General features: G+C 43.7%; 1 protein-coding gene and 1 long non-coding RNA gene across 6 annotated transcripts in view; one reads left to right on the forward strand and one right to left on the reverse strand.

Moving 5' to 3' along the window:
* The window catches only part of ASAP1 (ArfGAP with SH3 domain, ankyrin repeat and PH domain 1), a 337,055-nt gene that overhangs the window by 99,563 nt on the left and 221,931 nt on the right, over positions 1-15,561 (reverse strand). The gene's annotated exons all lie outside the window — the stretch shown is intronic.
* Positions 1,089-10,789, forward strand: LOC306645153. Its single transcript, XR_013759555.1, has 3 exons — positions 1,089-8,103; positions 8,974-9,015; positions 9,333-10,789. It is a non-coding gene; the product is annotated as an uncharacterized lncRNA (long non-coding RNA).

Genomic DNA, 15,561 nt, shown 5'->3' on the forward strand with positions numbered 1-15,561 from the left:
TACAAGGTATTAACTAAGTAACTTGCTCAAACACACACATCAAATTAATTGGAAGGATCAATCAACAAACCAGGTGTACTTCTGAAGTCGATGAACTGTTTATAACACTACCTTCTTAAAGATATCACAATATTCTGAAAACACATACCATATTCATGGAATGGACAATTATTATCATGCATTACTGACCTATTAAGCTAAGACTGATTTTATTTGCTTGCATAGGCATTGAGGGAAAATAAGAAATATTTGCTAACATCTTGAGGGTACTTCCACATTCAAGAATGGGTTTCTGCTACCCAATCCACTGCTCAGGGCTTTGAAGAGTACACTTCTCAGCTGCCAGAATGACAGTTCACACTTAGCTAGGTGTGTGCCTGGGCAAGTTACTCAACCTTTTTAGAAGTGATTTCCTCACCTGTGAAGCAGAAATGATAAAACCCACTCCATATGCTACCAAAGGGATTATGTGAGATAGTAGAGGCAAATGAATGCAAAATGTCCGACGCAAGACAGACTCAATAAAATGTAACTAGGCTAATTTTTGTAGGTTTCTTTACACCTAAAGACTAAGGAGTAGTGGCAGACAAACTATAATGACAGTGTTTCAGGTACTTTCAAGGCTATTAAGCACCCTTCATATTTATCACACTGCATTCTCTCCATTTCTGTCTCCTAGTTCTAGTTTCCTGGCCTCGTTCTGCAAGAATATAAGATCCCATCATGCCATGTTTCATTTAGGCAAAGCAGCCTGAATTGGAGTTTATTTAAAATGATAGGAGGTACCGTTTTAACATGTTACCCGTTACTACTCTCAACAACTATTAAATGGGTAGTAGTCTCACCATATTAATGAGGAAACAGGTTCAGATAGATTAAGAACTTGCCCAAGATCAGTGAGCTTAACAGGAGAAGATCTGTTCTCCAAGTCAGTCCCGTTTCCTGCTATAATCTTTTAAAAAATGTATTATTAGTGCATTATAGCTATTTATAACAGTGGGGTTCATTTTCACACAGTCACACGTGCATAGAGTATAATTTGCTCCATTTCAGTCCACACACCTCCCTCCCTCCCTCCCCTTCTTCCCTGGTTTTATAAATTGGTATTTACAGGCATACATAAAGGTGGAATTCACGGTGGTACACACACACATGCACGCAGCACATTTGGTCAGCCTCATCCTCTCCGCTCCCTTCCCCACTCCTCTCATTTCCCATTTTCATGGTGTCCTAACCAGCCTTTTTCCTCCTCATTTGGCTCTAGCTTCTGCATTAGAGAGAACATGTGACCCTTGGCTTTCTGAGTCTGGCTTATTTTACTTAGAATGATGTTCTCCAGTTTTGTCCATTTATCAGCAAAGGCCATAATTTCATTCCTTTTTATAATGGAGTAAAATTCCATTGGGAATACACACCACATTTTCTTTATCCATTTATCTGTTGATGGGTATCTGGGCTGGTTCCATAACTTGGCCACTGGGAATTGTGCTGCTATGAACATTGATGTGGCTATATCACTACAGTATCCTGATTTTAGTTCTTTTGAATAATACCAAGGAGAGGTATAGCTGGGGTATATGGTGGGTCCATTCCTGGTCTTTTGAGGAATCTTTATACTGCTTTCCAGAATGGCTGTGCTAATTTGCAGTCCCACAAACAATGTATGAGGGTATCTTTTTCCCCATATCCTCACCAGCATTTATTATTTATATTACCCATGACTGCCATTTGAATGGACTGAGATGAAATCTCTCAATACAGTTTTGATTTGCATTTCCTTGATTGCTAGGAATGTTGGACATTTTTTCATAGATGTGTTGGCCATATGTATTTTGTCTTTTGAGAAGTGACTGTTTAGTTCTTTTGCCCATTTGTAGATTGGGTTGCTTTTGGTGTTAAGGTTTCTGAGTTCTTTATATACTGTGAATATTAATCCTGTTGGAGGGACAGTTGGCAAAGATCTCCCATTCTGCAGGCTCATACTTGGTTCTTTTGCTGTGCAGCTTTTTAATTTGAGGCTATCCCCCTTATTGATTCTTGGGTTTTACTTCTTGAATTATTTAGGTGTCTTGTTAAGGAAGCTGGTGCCTGCACCAACATGTTGGAGTGTAGATTCTATGGTTTTTTTGCAGCAGTTAGAAACTTTCTGGTCTAATTCCTAGGTCCTTGATCTACTTTGATGTTTGTGCAGGGTGAAAGGTGGATCTAGTTTCATTTTCCTGCATATGGATATCCAGTTTTCCCAGTACCACTGTTAGAAAGGGTATCTTTTCTCCAACATGTGTTTTTTGGGCACCTTTGAGAAGTATCAGATGACTCAGTACGGGAGTTTGACTCTGTGTCTTCTACATCATTCCATCGATCTTCACATCTAGTTTTTTTCTTGTACCAGGGACTGAACCAAGGAGTGCTCAAACCCTGAGCCACATCCTCAGTCCCCCACTCTTTTTTGTCAGGATCTTGTTAACTTGCTGAGGCTGGCTTTGAACTTTTGATCTTCCTGCCTCAGACTCTGCTGGGTGGAGGCTTCAGGACTGCTCTGATGCCAATACCATGCTGGTTTTGTTCCTATGCTCTGGAGTATAACTTAAAATAAGGTATTGTGATGCCTTTAGCATTGCTATTTTTGCTTAGAATTGGTTTGGCTATTATGGGTCTTTTGTTCCTCCAAATGAATTCTAGGACTGTTTTTTTCCTAGGACTGTGAAGAACATTGTTGGTATTTTGATGAGGATTGCATTGAATCTGTATAGTTGGTAGTACAGGTGTTCTGACAATATTCTGCCTATCCAAGATTATAAGAGGTACTTCCATTTTCTAAGGTCTACTTCAATATTTCTATTGTTTCATGGTTTCCATTTTAGAGGTATTTTACCTCCTTGGTTAGATTTATTTCCCATTTTTTTTAAAGGTTATTATGATTGGAATAGTTTTCCTGATTTTTCTCAGCAGGTTCATCATTGGAGTGTAAGAAAGCTACTGACTTTTGTATGTTGATCTTGTAACCTGGTATTTTGCTGAATTTGTTTATCAGCTCCAGAAGTCTTCTGGCAGAGTTGTTTGGGTCTTCAAGATACAAGATCATGTCATCCAGCAAACAGATAATCTGAGTTCTTCTTTTTCTATTTGTACCCCTTTAATTTCCTTCTTTTGTCTAATTGCTCTGGCTAGAGTTTCAAGAACTACAGTGAACAGGAGAGGTGAAGTGGACATCTTTGTCTTGTTCCTGATTTTAGAGGAAATGCTTTATTCTTCTCTATTCAGTATGATGTTTGCCTTGGGTTTGTCATTATACCCTTCATCATGTTGAGGTAAGTTCCTTCTATCTCTAGTTTCTTCAAGATTTAAAAAAGAGTGTGGGATTTTTATCAAAGGCTTTTCTGCATTTACTGAGAAGATCATTTGATTCTCATCCTTATTCTATTTTTGGGGTAAATTTCATGTATTGTCCTGGTATAATCTTTTAAAGTAATTATCAGATCACATCACTCTCCTGTTTCAAACCCATCGTTACGTCCCAGTGAATTGGATTCAAACTTCCGGTTTAGGTCTGGCACTGCCAGCCTGTCCCTATCCCTCTACATATTTCCACTATGATGCAACCCTCTGTCAGCTTTCTAACCTAATGACCTCTCTCCTCCTTTGCAGACTTTACCAGTCTGTCTGGAACACCTGTTTGTTCCCTGACTAAGAGGAAAGCTCCTGGATAGGCAGGATTTGCCCACCTCGACGCCAGCCACATCAAGCTCCTGGCACAGGGGAGACACATTATGTATACTAAAGAAAAGGTTTGAGATTGAGAAAATGGATACAAAATGAATTCTCCAAACCAGGAGAGCTATGCCAAGACCTGAAGGGTTACGGAATCTGAACCAGTTATGGTCTTCCTGGGGGGCTCAGCACCAGACGGGGAAAGAGTCAGGACTCAGGGGGAACTGGAGGGTTCTAAGTCCTCCCAGGGTATGGCTGGGGGCAACAGACCAAGGGTACCCTCCCACCCAAGAGCTGTCTGGTTTTGTCTTACAATGTGGGATGGAGGGCGTCAGAGGTCTGTGCCAGACCAGAAGCTGTCTGCACCTGGCTGTGAAAGATGAGACAGGTCAATTCTCACCTCTGCCACTTAAAAAGTGTGTGTGGGCATTTCTCCCTTCCAGTTATAATACTCCTACAGTCTAAAATGAGCTCCGGAGACACAGCAGACAAAAATCCAGACCCAACAGGTAAAACGACTCCAGGGGGACACTCACACTGCCCAAGGGCAGGCAGCACTGGTCCTCACCCAACAAATAACACACAAAAACAGCAGGGTTGGACAGTAAAGCTGGAGGGTCAGAAGGGCCAACTCGTAACTCCCAGTAAAATTCCGAACTTTTTGGTATGGTCTACAATGTCCATTACAAAACCTCGGGCACAGTATAAACACACTTTTCTGAAAAAGTCCCAACTATCTCAAGAATGTGAGCTTCTTGATTTGACCAGCACAAGGGACTGACCACTGCAGGGGCCTTGGGCTGCAGGCAGCTTTTGTCACTTCCTGACTCTCAAGTGCTAGAGGAGGAGGGAACTGAAAGTACTGAACTGAATTCAACTAGTACTGAAGACCAGTATCTGAACAATACAGAATCATGGATGTGTACAGATTTCAAACGAGGCCCTCAACTATTCCATTTTAGTCAGTAAAAAATGAAAGTGTTCAAAATCCACTGAGTAAATTACGGTACAAATAAAAGATGGGCATGGGGCAGTGCCTTGGGATTCTACAGGTCCCTTTTTGCGGACTTCATGTGATAAGAGGGAAGAGCTCTCTTCCTGGCCTTGACTAGGGCAGCTCTGCTGCAGGAGGCCATGTGTTTCTTACTAAGCAAAGGTTCTTCGATATAGTATCTTACAGTACAGGACAACATTTTCAAAATACATAAACGGGTAGGAAACCAGGCTATAAACCAGCTCTGTAGTATGGACTGACCCAGGGTTGTAAAAAAATTGTATGATTTCAAAAATACACATGATATAAATGTGTAAATAAAACAGGTTAGAAAGATGTATATATTTATGTATGTTTATATAAATATAATCAACCCCTAACAGTGAAAGGTGTTTTTTCCCTTTGTATTTCCCAAGTTTATAGGAAAGAAATGGTGTTATTTTTATGTCTCTTATTACGAAGAAATATGATGAAACACAAGTGGGTGAAATAGTTGACTAGAAACTTGTTCTTCGATCATTTAACACAAGATGCAAATCACATTGCATGCATAGAAAAAATAACAAGGTAGTGAGTCTGAAGAGAAAAAGCTGCAGTTTTGCTATGAGGGAATTCGGGCTCTGTCCAGGATGGCCTCTTACCTAGTGGTTTTCAAAGTATGGTCCTGGGACCAGTGTTACAGGACCACCTGGAAACTTGCGAGTAATGAATGCAACGCCAAACCTAATTAATCAGAAACTCTGAGGGTGGAACCCAATGACCTAAGTTTTAATAAACTCTCAAGGTGAAATGGATCAAGGTAAAGTCTGAGAGCCACTGCCTCAGACTAAGGCATGACGAAAGCAGAAGAAAGTTCAAAATTCCTCCAGAGGAGGAAGGAACTGATAGCCAGAGAAAGGAAACCACTTGCCCAAAGTCTGAGACAATTACCAAGAAGAAAGTGCAGAGGTGAGCGAATGCTCAGGAGGACCTGGGAAACCCCAAGTAAGAATGAAATCATACCATGCACTATAGCCCTGGGGACTGACAGGTGAACTTGAGAAGAAAGTACAGCTTTACTAGAAAGCTACAGAGAAAAATGGGTAGGTGTAGGAGTACAGGGGAACACAAGAATTCCTTAACTTAAAATCATGCAATCATATTTTGTCTAATTCAATTTAAGTAAATGGTGGGTTAGATTTAACATCATCTCCTACACTCAGTGAAAAGGAAAGCACTATTTTCCTTTGCACTATGTGCAGCACCTGATTTCATTTGAGGATAATTATATGGAAAGGGGGAATAGCTAAGATTTGTAAGAGCAAGATAAATGAGAAAGCAGAAGGAAAGAGCCTATGTACAAAGGCCTTGGTTTGAAAAGTCTTCTCAACCCTAAGGATTTCTGCAGTATGCTTGAAATGATAATCAGTTCATGCTCAAGTTTCAACCCTTTAATTTCATTTCCATGCACGTCATCTAAAATTTGCCATGTTTAAACTAGAACAAAAACATACTGTGATATCAAGTCACATTCTCCTTCACTGAACATCTCTATCACACATCGTTATATGTGTTTTGCAACAAATGACTTTTACTTAGAAAGCACATTAACATAACTAGAGAATCTTTAATAAACATACAAGCCCACAAGGGGTTATCACTCCTGGGAGGACACAGTGACGTGCCCAGTGAGCATTGCTCAGCTGCTCCGGGAACAGACTGCATTGCCCTGTCCTAGCTGCTTGGTCTTTGTGTTTTGAGACTCATCTCATTTGATTTTCACTGAAATCTTCAAGAATCCATCTAAATGGCGACTGTGATAGGCATCATCAGTTGGCTGATATATCTCAAGGCCACCTTACAGAAAAGGAATCTTCTTTATGCCAGGATTTATGCCTGGGATGCCAACCACTGCCAGGAAAGCAAACGAAAGTTCCCCCTACTTGGGGTCACTCAAAGCAAGAAGTTTTAAAGGTCGAGTGCCATACCCATGTCCATCTTTCCCTGTAAAAGTGAGTGTTTTAGTGCTGACTCTCTATTCTCCACAAACAATCTCTTAATCCGAAGTGACAGTCAGAACCTCAGCAGAGCCTGGAACGAAGCACACACTTAGTAGTAAATGCCAGCTGAATGAATGGCACCCTTTCAAGTCTTCTTTTAAAAATAATGACCTTAATTTCCACTCTCATCTCATTCTCCATGAAGTTTATTAACCACTGCTTAATGTTATTTAGTGTTTTCTATTTAAGGAAAACAGCCTGTTAGCTTAAGAAAACAATTTCCTAAATATGGCTGGGATCAAGGACCTCTTCTATGAAGACACAGATACCCTGATCTCTGGATGCAGGGGCAAGTGAGTGAACAAACCCATCTACCTGCTAGCCAGCTTGTGAAGCACTGGAGTAGAGATCTGAACTCAGCTGTATCAGGCTTCAAAGTCGTGCTACTTCTGCCAACTCTCTGAACTTTCAATCTTTTCAACTACTTAACACAGCTGGAGTAATAAGTCAGTAAAAAGGTCCATTCATTTTTAATGGATGATGTACTGAGATACAAGTTCAAAGCTGAATTAGGAGGTCACTTCCTCATGTTTTAACTTACAGGTTCCAAAGAAGTCAGAAGTCATAATCTAAATAAAAAGCAGCAAAGTGTAAGACCCACCAGATGAAAAGCCATCAGACATTACATACTGAAATATAAACAGAAATAAGTTCTAGAAGAGGAGCAAAATGAAATAAAATTAAAAAACAAAGAAGAAATGAAATGAATTTGCTGATCCAGCAAAATATTTAAATGAGCATTTCTCAGAGTAGTTCAATAGCAAGTTAATGTTTCTTACACAACGGGAAAGATTTTCCTTAAATTGGGAAGCACTGGATTGGACAGATTTCTTTCCTGTATGATGTCCAGCCTTAAACATAACAATGTGCACGGTAAATTTCCATGGGAAACGTACAGCTTCTCAATGTAAAACTCTTATCAAAGAACAAGGCAGGGATTAGTATTAGTGTTTCAGTCTCATCCTTTGATACTCTTGTTTATAGGCAAGAAGGAGCCAGTGGCACTGGACACAGCTGTGCAGGCTGTACACAGCTCCAAGCACCCACCTGGTGAGTACTAGTGCAGTCTGACTCTCAGCCATGCTGCCCTTGCTTATCTGGGTTTCCAATGCTGACAGCAGCCCAGAAGAAGGCGCCACGGCTGGGCTAAAGTACTTCCCAACAGCCAGTTCTGGAACCAGTGGCCTTGTCTGAGGGCCATGGTCAGTGCAAGTGAGAACACTCAGAGGCAACATTCTGCAGAGGAATCCAACCAGTTCAGGACAAGACATTTAATCAGAAGCAGTGAGGAACAGTGACAGAACCTAGATAAGGAAAAAAACGGGAAATAAGGGAAGGCTGTGGGGCCCAGGAGTGAAGGTAGGGTAGAAGGTGGGAAGGGTGTGGGGTCCAGGAGTGGAGGTGAGGTAGAAGGTGGGTAGGGTGTGGGCCCAGGAGTGGAGGTGGGGTAGAAGGTGGGTAGGGTGTGGGGCCCAGGAGTGGAGGTGGGGTAGAAGGTGGGAAGGGTGTAGGGCCCAGGGATGAAGGTGGGGCAGAAGGTGGGAAGGGTGTGGGGCCAGGAGTGGAGGTGAGGTAGAAGGTGGGTAGGGTGTGGGCCCAGGAGTGGAGGTGGGGTAGAAGGTGGGTAAGGTGTGGGGCCCAGGAGTGGAGGTGGGGTAGAAGGTGGGAAGGGTGTAGGGCCCAGGGATGAAGGTGGGGCAGAAGGTGGGAAGGCTGTGGGGCCAGGAGTGGAGGTGAGGTAGAAGGTGGGTAGGGTGTGGGCCCAGGAGTGGAGGTGGGGTAGAAGGTGGGAAGGGTGTAGGGCCCAGGGATGAAGGTGGGGCAGAAGGTGGGAAGGGTGTGGGGCCAGGAGTGGAGGTGAGGTAGAAGGTGGGAAGGGTGTGGGGCCAGGAGTGGAGGTGAGGTAGAAGGTGGGAAGGGTGTGGGGCCAGGAGTGGAGGTGGGGTAGAAGGTGGAAAGGGTGTGGGGCCCAGGGATGAAGGTGGGGTAGAAGGTGGGAAGGGTGTGGGGCCAGGAGTGGAGGTGAGGTAGAAGGTGGGAAGGGTGTGGGGCCCAGGAGTGGAGGTGAGGTAGAAGGTGGGAAGGGTGTGGGGCCAGGAGTGGAGGTGAGGTAGAAGGTGGGAAGGGTGTGGGGCCCAGGAGTGGAGGTGGGGTAGAAGGTGGGAAGGGTGTGGGGCCAGAAGTGGAGGTGAGGTAGAAGGTGGGAAGGGTGTGGGGCCAGAAGTGAAGGTGAGGTAGAAGGTGGGAAGGGTGTGGGGCCCAGGAGTGGAGGTGGGGTAGAAGGTGGGAAGGGTGTGGGGCCAGGAGTGGAGGTGAGGTAGAAGGTGGGAAGGGTGTGGGGCCAGGAGTGAAGGTGAGGTAGAAGGTGGGAAGGGTGTGGGACCAGGAGTGGAGGTGAGGTAGAAGGTGGGAAGGGTGTGGGGCCAGGAGTGAAGGTGGGAAGGGTGTGGGGCCCAGGGGTGGAGGTGAGGTAGAAGGTAGGAAGGGTGTTGGGCCAGGAGTGAAGGTGGGGTAGGAGGTGGGAAGGGTGTGGGACCAGGAGTGGAGGTGAGGTAGAAGGTGGGAAGGGTGTGGGGCCAGGAGTGAAGGTGTGGGAATTCTATCTCTAGGAAAACATCTGCATTTGCGCTTCAGTATGCGCCTCCTGACTGAGGCCTGGAAAGGGTTCTGGAGGATCCTGGACTGAAGAACGTGCAGACAGAGAGCTAATCGTCTCAAACAGTGTTGGCCTTGAACTTGCACCATCTGTGCCACTGCTTCAGTTGTTCTTTAAGTCTGTGTGTGTGTGTGTTTGTGTGTGTGTGTGTGTGTGTGTGTGTGTGTGTGTGTGTTTGCACCTGTCAGTCACTGGGGATTATGTTAGGCAAGCTCTTTACCACTGGGCATCTCCACCCTCCGAATCAGAGTTTTGCTTCACTGCCCACGTTAGCCCTGAACTTAGGATCAGCCTGCCTCAGCCTCCTGAGTAGCTGGGTGTACAAGTGTGCACCACAGCACCCAGCTAAAGCAACACGACTTTTAAGTAAACCCATGTTTACTGAGGATGTCCACATCTTTTCAGAGGCAGTCCAGTGTTCTTGGGAACAGACACCTGGGTTTTGAACGCTGGTTCTCCCAACTACCCAACATCCCATGACTCAGTTTTCTCAGCTGTCAAACAAGGGTAATCATGGTCACTACCTGGAAAGTCGCTGCAAGGGACAGGCAGCAGACAGTAATGCTCACAAAAGACTGCACGTTTTCCTGTCCACTTCCTGGTCCCCTGGAGGCAGGTGGAACCATGAACCAGAGCACCTGGGAAAGAGGTGAAGTCTTCCTATGATTGCCTACTATCTTCCCCTGTCACTGCAAACCTTGCTATGCTGCCCACACCTTTCCTTCCAAATAGCTGGGACTACAGCCTATCTTTCTGAAAAGGACATTTGGATTACCAAATGGTAGGTACATTAGAAAGCATTCCAGTACCATTCCTATGGAAATTCAGCCCTTTCGAGGCTAATGAAACTCTCCATCCAGAAGTGACTTGTTTCTCCCTCCTTCTTCCCTTTCCTGCCTTCCTCTTTCAGACCTCCAAGTCTAAAACAGGTCTCTCCTAGTACTAAAATGCTGTTTTGTGAGTCCGTCTCAGGTTGAATAACACTTAGTGAAAAGTCTTATTCACTGCATGCAAAATTCACAGCTTGTGAATTCAATGCTGTTTAAAATGCATTATCTGAATGTCTATCTGAAACACTTCTAAATTAAGTCTTCAAGGTTAAAAAAAAAAAATCAAACTATTTAAATTCAGTCTGGAGTTACCTAAGATTTCTGTATATCAAAATGAATTTAAAACCAAGTGTACCTGTATTGGTGAAAGTGAAATCCAAATCATCTATTATGGTCTACTTATACAAGAAATGCTATGTAGTCTGCTAAAATATTTTCCATTTTTATATGATTATCAAGAGCTAACGAAAGAATGTCAATTATCAAGAATACAAGCAATAACGGGTTGGTGAGGATGTAGAGGAAAAGGTACACTCATACATTGCTGGTGGAAATGCAAGTTGGTCAACCATTATGGAAAGCAGTGTGGCTATTCCTCAGAAAACTTGGAACCACCATTTGACTCAGCTGTCCCACTCCTCAGTTTATACCCAAAGGAGTTAAAATCTACATATAACAGTGACACAGTCACATCAATGTTTACAGCAGCTCAACTCACAATAGCTAAACTATGGAACCAACCTAAATGCCCTTCAACAGATGAATGGATAAAGAAATTGTGGTACATATACACAGTGGAATTTTACTCAGTCTTAGAGAAGAATGAAAATATGGCATTTGTAGGTAAATGGAACTAGAGAATATCATGCTGAGTGAAATAAGCCCCAAAACCAAAGGCCGAATATTTTCTCTGATAAGCGGATGCTGATCCTTAGTAGGGGGTGGGTAGGGAAGAATGAAGGGACTTTGGACAATGTAGAGGAAAGGGAGGGGTGGGGTGCTGGGGAGGGGAAGGACAGAAGAATGAGACATTACTGCCTTATATACATATATAAAAAAAATTTTAAAAAGAGCTATCGAGCAATAACAAAAAGAAAAGCTTGCAAAATACATGTATTTTATATACCTATATGAATTTTTAAAAAATTCACTGGTGGCAAAACCTGCCCTGACCTGAGTTCATTTGGCTGGAAGCTCCGACTTGAGGGGGCCGCTTCCTAGTCTGGTATTTACCCTACTTCACATACGTATTCACATGTCTTACTGCTGAGCTGCAACTGTGTTGGATGGTAAGCAGAGGCGTCACTGGCAGGTACGAACATGGCACGTCCACCCGTCACCCTTCTAAGTCACGTGGATCTCTGGATTTTACAAGCATCTAACCTTGAGGATTCTGGCCAAGAGCTCAAGACCCAGATGAGACAGTTAACTGTATCTGTCACGGGAAGAGATCTTGGAGAGGGGACCTCGACTCAGAGCAAGTGGAGTTCGTGATATAGTGTAGGGAAAGGAATTTCAGCCTGTGCCAGCCAGACAGATGGACTTAGGAAAGCAGACATTCAAGGGAGGACTCAGGCCTTCCTAAGAGCAGTCTTCCCTGTGCTCATACTGGCCTGTCGCCCTGCGTAGGGCTGTTATCTGTGGCAAGGACAATGGCCGAGGAGGAGGGCTGGGTTGCTCAGAGCTGCTTGTTTTCCATTTCAAAGGTGTGTGGGTTTCCTGCGTTCAGATCTTTCATGGGCGCCTCCCTTTTGAGATTCAAGTATATCTTTTTCTGTACCACCTAATTCCTATCTCATGTCCACTGAAGACAGAGACACACACATAAAAATACAGATGTATATGTAAATTATTAGTATCTTTGTATAAGTCTATGTTTTCAGAGGAATACTATACTTTTAAATGTCAACAGAATTTAGCATTATGTAAGAATTCTTATCTTCTTATTTTTCATATTTCTGACATGTTTAGAGTAAACATGTAAGACTTCCATAATGGGGGTGGGGAACTCTTCCCTCTTATTAACCATCCACATGGATGGGTCTCACTTCACAAATACTAATTTGTATTAAAGCCTGTCGGGACATGAGGAGATGTCTGCTGGATCAAAAAGCCAAACCTTCCCAATTATGGATGATTATTTTGCAAAAAGATGAGGTTTTACAAATTAGTATGGCTCAGGACACCAGGGGCTACCCATGTACCACTGAGCACATCCATCCTCTTTATACATCTCAATATTTCAAAGAAGAACCTGAGAAATAATCTGATAGAAAGCCAGATCCAACCTGCACATTTCCAGCTACTCTCATTGAGAGTGAAGAAAAGAAGAACCTTAAAAAATAAAAAAAAATCTTGAACCCAAACCACAACACTATGCAGTCAGAGGTGCAGCAGGAAATGCTCCACAGCTGGAGAAATCTTTGCTTTGCTTCAACAGCTCTGAAGCAATAACTGCCCTCCAACTGTTAAATGACATTCGGGCTCCTAGGCAAGTTACAGAACTGTCCAGAAGCTTAGGGCAGAGAAGGAACCAGATGTACGCAGTCTTGGCTGGACTAGAATCTTTCTGGGCACCTCTTACTATTTAAAAAAAAAAAAAAAAAAAGTTTTTCTAAAACCACAGCTGCACTGGGACTCTCTACGGAATTTAAATAGTTTTTCTCTTCCTGTTGAGAAGCTGTTTCAATCCACCAGTTACTCCTTTCTTGTCCTATTTTATGGTGTGGGAAAATTAACTGGATGCAACTCTCTGTTGACTCCTTAACTTCTTTGCCAAAATCACAAACAGTGACAGCCTGAAGCTGGGAGCAGAGTCAGCCCAGCCAGCACTACTTAGCAAGCAATGGTTTTACTGCTTTCCTCTCAATGGCTTAAACAACAAAAAACTAAACGTAATTTTGGTACTTTGTATTTAATCAAGTGAACAACAGAAGCACTTAGAAACAGCCAAACTCAAGATCGTTCTACCTTTTTTTTTTTTTTAAACAAGGAAGCTGCTATGTAAAGAAAGGTCTTATTGCTAATACATTACCTTACCTGCTGGGGGCCACCCAGTTAGGGGGAGGGTATGGATGCGGAACCAGTATATGTGGCAGGAACACAGACAGCTTGCTTTTTCTGAGCCTGGCTCTGATAGGAAGCATCTTTAACCAGAGGAAGGACAAGTTCAAGGGGTCTGGCAGGTCAACTAAAACAATGGTTCTAAAAACTCTTTTAAATATCACTATCCACTAAGCATATACCTGAACCAAATGCTGAGAGGTACTTCACATACATTATTTTTTAAAAAAATGCCACTGAATGCAAACTCCAAGAGGGAGAGGCCCTGATCTGTGTTATCCCTGCTGCTCCCTCCTGTGTGAACACAGAGTGTGTGGAGAATTTCAATTAATACCCGAATGAACTGGTAATTGAACGAACTTGGTGAACATGGCAAAGAGGTTTTGTTAATCTCACTTTACGAAAAGTCAAGACTCAGAAAACTCAAGTAACTGGCCAAGGCCACACGTAAGAAGATGCTCAGTAATTACTTTTACCTAGTTCTCTTCAAACTCAAAGTCCAAGGACATGGCATTTAAGTGGTTTTAATTGCGCCCAGTTCATTTCCCCACACCATAAGCCACCCCACAGATACATTAAAAACAACCCAGAGCACGGTCTCCTTCTCTGGCGTCTCACCACTGGGAGGCAGCATTCCCTCGACATATCACACGTGAGAAACTTCACTTGGGAGTGAACAGCTAATCGCTCCATCTTTTCAGAATAGTGACCACATACAGGACTAACCAGAGGAAGAAATTCATCAGGAAGAAGAATGGTTTACAAAATTTGAAGCACAAAGAAGTGGCTGAAGGTTGCAGATCGGTTGTCTCAAGGAACACCAAAGAAGTGAATCTCTTATTTTTGCTCTGTATATTTGTTTTATATGGAAATCTTTACGTAACAATGGATTATTATTAAACCCTTTCCCCTAAACCCCCACAAACTGAAATTTGTTGGCTAATACTTTAAATATATTTTATTTTGAAGAAGTTATAGAGTCACAAAATGTTGAAAAAACAGCAGTTTCCATGTACCCATCAACCTGCTTTCCCCAGAGCAACAGCTTATTCAGCACATTATGAAAACCCAGGAATTGACACTGGTGCAAGGCAATACCCTAGACTATCACTACGGCCCTTACCTGAATTCCACCAGTCTTTCCAAGTGTTCCTTGGAACACCTTTGTACATAGTTCTGAGGAGGATGTGGTTGTTAGTGTTACAAGAAGCCAAGTGCTTTGCACTGGCACAGGAGAAAGAAGCCTCAGGGTATCTCAGGAATTGGCAAAGTCCTAACACCCACCACAGGCTCAAAGGTGTAGAAATGCAAATTGCTTCCAAGACTTTCATTTGAGAGAAGAGCTGGACAGTAGTGCCTGGGGAACCTCTGTCCTGGGCTGCATGTCCCTGTGTTCACCCAGTGAGGCACTCAAAGGCTGCTGTAACCCACCAGGGTTCGGATGGGCCTAAGAACAGCTTGTGCTGGTGGCAGACCTTGGCATCATCCACATGATGCTGGTTTTGCAGGTTGTTATGGTTTGGATATGAGGTGTCACCCAAAAGCTCATGTGTGAGACAATGCTAGAAGGCGTAGAGGTGAAATGACTGGGTTATGAGAGGCATTAATCACCCCATAGGGATTAACTTGCTGGTAACTGGGCAGGTAGGGTATGGCTGCAGGAGGAGTCAGTGGGGGCATGTGTTTGGGGTATGTATTGGGTGAACTGAGCTTAGTCTCTCTGCTTCCTGATCTTCATGTGAGCTGCTCTCCACCATACCTTTCCACCATGATGTTCTGCCTCACCTCAAACCCCAAGGAATGGAGCCAGAGTCTATGGATGGAAACCTCTGAAACTGTGAGCCCCCAAATAAACTCTTCCTCTTTCATACTGCTCTTGCTGGGTCTTTTAGTCATAGCAGTGAAAAGCTGATTAAAACACAGGTACCAGAGTGCTGGGGTTAGGGCAGCTTCCACTGAAATTTCAGAAAAACCCAGGAAGCCAGGCAGTGTATGGCAGGGTCAGAGTTGATGTGAGTAGCCCCTGACAGGGCGGAGGGTAGCGAGGCTGTGGGAGTCAAGCCAAACCTACAAGGGAGAGCCAAGGAAGGTGCAGGTGCCAGCAATGGGTCATGCTTGTCAGGCGAAGCCACAGGTACCACGCAAAGCCAGCCCAAGAGTGCCCACGCGCACTGAAACCAGCAAGACCACAGGGGCAGGGCTGCCCAAGCCCTTTGGAGACCACATTACAGTGTGCCCTGGATGCCAGACACAGAGCTTTAGAATTAA

This window comes from Sciurus vulgaris (assembly GCF_902686455.1).
Source record: "Sciurus vulgaris genome assembly, chromosome: 1".
NCBI classification, from domain to species: Eukaryota; Metazoa; Chordata; class Mammalia; order Rodentia; family Sciuridae; genus Sciurus; species Sciurus vulgaris.